Raw genomic sequence first — 4,077 nt, 5'->3', positions numbered from 1 at the left:
TCTCTTTTCTGTTAGTTGTTTTTCCAATGAGATATTTTACATTGTCTTTTTTTTTTACTCTTTTGGTTTTGTTTTATTGTTGCTTAATTTATTATAAAATCATCAGCTTCCATTTGCTCCATTCTACTTTTTAAGAAATTGTTTTCTTCAGTGAGTATTTGTACCTCCTTTTCCATTTTGCCAATTTAACTTTTTAAGGACTTTTTTTTTCTTCTCAGTGAATTTCTGTGTCTCTTTTTTTCCCATTTGGCCCATTATGATTTTAAGAGCATTCATCTCTTCATTATTTTTGTTTGCTACTTTGTTTTGCACCTTTTTTAAACCCTTTGTCCTAATGCATTTTTTAAGATTTTATTTTCTTCATTATTTTTTCTGTCTCCTTTATGAAGCTATTGACTTTTTTCATTATCTTTTCTTTACAGTTTTTCCTCTACCTCTCTTATTTGATTTTCAAAATATTTTGAGCACTTTCTTAGCTTCAGATCAATTCATATTTTTTCTTGGATGCTTTGGATGTTGAAACTTTAACTTTATTTTCTTCTGAGTGTGCATTTTTATCTTCCTTGTCACCACAGCAACTTTCTATTGTCAGGTTTTATTTTCTGTTTTTTGCTCATTTTTTTCTAGTCTATTTCATGACTTTTAACTTTTTGTTAAAATGGGGCTCTGCTTCCAGGTTGGATGGTGCATTGTCCCAGACTTTAGGATTTTTGTGCTGCTATTTTCAGAGATACTTCTAGGGCCCTGTAAATCTTCAGTTCAAGTGGAGGTGTGTTTACTACTCTTCTGTCCTGTGCTCTGGTCTGTGAGTGACCAAAAGCATTCTTTGCTGCCCTGGAACTGTTAGGAGGGTCCTTGCTTCACTATGATTGTAAGTTCTGGTGTGTTAATGCTCCCCCTCACCCTGGGACTGTTATTTAGGACTGTTACCTGCATCTGAATATGGGCAAAGCAACAGAGTCCTCCTCCCAGTGCCAGCAAAAAGAACTCTGTAATCTCCATCTGATCAGTAGTTTGCCCTTACTGTCTGTTGTCTGAGAACTCTGGAACAAGTCACTGCCACTGCTGACTCATTGGCTTCCAAGGCCTGTTCCTTATTTGGTAGGGCAGGGTCTGTTCTAGCAGAGCCTTCACTGAACTGTAGTCTACTCTCACCCAGGTACAACAGACCTTTCCTGCTGATCTTCTAACTTGTCTTTGGCTGGAAAATTATTCTTCTGGAAGTATATATTATTCAGTGACCTAAGCTAAACTATGCCATGTCCCAAGCAACCATTTCAATTGTATTCACTTGGCTTTGATATACTTTTATAGAATGGAAGATGGACATAAGTGTGAAAAAAAGTAAAAATTAAATACTAAAGGAGCAAAATATAAATGGACCAGAGTAATTCTATTCCCTGAAAATATTTGACAGAATTGTCTAAAGACTTCCTTGTTTCTTCTTTTAAAATATGAGAATTAAGTCATTCCCATACATTCTTGCCCTTTTTCTATCTTTCATTTGTTTCATCTTTCTTTAAGATGATGAAAGCAGATAAATGGATCTGCTATGGCAATCATTTGGTTTATTCCTCCTTTGATGACAGAAAACTATATTCATTTTCTGTTTATGCAGACAGATTATTTATATGAACTAGATGTGGAAACTGAGACTCAAAATGATGAAAGAATTTACAAAGGTCACAGATTTTATATTAGTGAATGCTCTGAGGGTTCATGCAACTATTTACTGACTAGGAATTTGACCTCCTCACATATCAACCAGTGCATAAGTACTATGTTCCTATTGCAAAATAACTGTTTACAGAGTGGAATGAATTTCATTCCTTTCCCTAGAATTATAGATACTAATATTTACCGATAAATATTAGTAACGATAATAATAATTTTGAAATTACTCTCATACTTTTTATTTAATTCTGTCCTTTCAATCATTCACAAACTCTAATTTTAATGCCTTTTGTAATATGAAGATATATCTGTTTTCTTGCCTGCTCTGCCTGCAGAATGTGAACTCAAATAAATCCTATCTGTGATGGGAAAACATTATTTGTATTTCTAATGAAAATACCATGTTCAATATCTGATCATCAGCCTACTTAAGTATAGAGAGACTCATTATCTGAAGCTTGGCCACATACTCATAAATATTATATGAACATGCCAATTCATGAAATAGTCCACTAAGACTTAGAAGAGTTGTGATCTTTACTTATGGTGTGTACAACCAAAGGATTGAAATCAAATATTATAAACTCAATAAAATAGTGAAATAAGCCCTTCCCATAATTGTGTCAGCGATTAGCACTCAAGGCTCATTACTTTCCCTGTTACACAGGTAAAGGAAAATGAGACCAAGAAGTTAATGAATGAGGGGAAAAATATTTTTACAAGTGTTTACTATATATTTGAAGCACTGTACTAAGAGCTTAACAAATAAGTCAAACCAAAGAAGAAAATTGATTTTTGGCCAGAAAACTCCTGAGGACTGCTACTATGAATAACTTTAAGGGACTATTCACAGAGTATAATGAACTCTCTATTCAGCAATAACTAAAGTATACCATTCAGGAAACTAAACCATAACATTCATGACAACATAACATAACAACTTATTACTAAGGGGGCCACATAGTCTTAAATAAAACATATCATTCAGAATATCTTATGTTATCTTTAAGGGATAGCAGAAAATTACAAATACCATCTACCAGTCACAGTAAGTTACAATCTCCTCAGTAAACACAGAGTATCCAAGTAAAGTTCTCTTTCATCTAGACTGGAGGACAGCTTCCAAACCCCATAGTTCTTTCTCCATGGGCTGACCACTCCCAACTGTATCCTGGATTCATGCACAGGCAGCTCTCCATTCCTGTTCCATATTTCAGATCATGGTGACTGCTCCATACCAAGCTCTTAATAGTTTTTGTTTCTAGGAAAAGAAAGCTCAGCAGTACTACAAAAATATTTAGACACATTACCACACTATCATCTTAATTCACTTTCTGTCTGAGAAATCAACACTGATCAACAGATAGAGCACAAACATCAAAAACTCTAAAAGTTCCACTCTGTTCATGCCTTTATATGCTTCTTCCTGTTCCATCCCTTTTACAAACCTCCATGTGATTACATTCAGCCTATTAAGTGTCAGGGGAGATCTTCAAATTCCCTTAGGCCTATAAAGGGTAATAAAATGTATACTGTTTCCAATCAAAGACTCTTGATACAATCAAAGGTGAGGCTCAAAGGAACTTGATTAGCTAAGATTCAATTAAAAAAACAGAAAAAAGGTGCAACTAGGTGGCACAGTGAGTAAAGCTCCAGCCCCGGAGTCAGGAGGACGGACCTGAGTCCGGTTCCAGCCTCAGACAATTAACACCCCCCTCCCCCCCTACACACACACACACAAAAACTAGCCATATAACCTTGGGCAAGTTACTTAACCCCAATTGCCCTCAAAAAAAAAAACAGAAAATATTCTATTTTTCTTGCCATTACAACTACACACCATAATGAGGCATTGGGGTAACATATTAAAGGATAGGGATAGGATACTTCAATTAAAAAAAAAAACTCATTATCCTCAGACACAGGGAAGAAGGAAGAGCCTCTTTCCTATATGAGAGAAAGAAAGAAGATCAAGTAATTATCCATCCCCTCATGTGATCAAAGATTTAACATGGATTACTCCCAATACCAGGAAAGAATTTTAAAAAATTAGAAGGGATGGAACAAAAACCAACACACCAATGTCTACACTCCATGAAGAATAGTGAAATTCTCCTCTCTTCTGTAATTTAGTAGTTTGCAAGACAATCTTCTAACTTGCTAAAAATCTGCTTTCTCTAGATATTACATCAACTAAGGTAAGAAAAACTAATTTTAAATCTGTCTGGCCACAGCAGATAGGTTGCAATTTCAAATATTTCTATTTAGTTGAAGATCAGGGATAGAACTTCTTATTCCATCCCCACCCCCTTTTTATTGTTAGACGTTATCCACCATGTTAACTCCTTGATTACATAAGATGATGGATGGTTATCAAATTATAATTTTTTCTTACTTTCCAAC

The sequence above is a fragment of the Petaurus breviceps genome, unplaced genomic scaffold (genome assembly GCF_028583685.1).
Source record: "Petaurus breviceps papuanus isolate PSGF00001 unplaced genomic scaffold, PetGlider_PUasm1.0 189, whole genome shotgun sequence".
In the NCBI taxonomy this organism is placed as follows: domain Eukaryota; kingdom Metazoa; phylum Chordata; class Mammalia; order Diprotodontia; family Petauridae; genus Petaurus; species Petaurus breviceps.
This window is presented reverse-complemented; position numbering follows the sequence as displayed.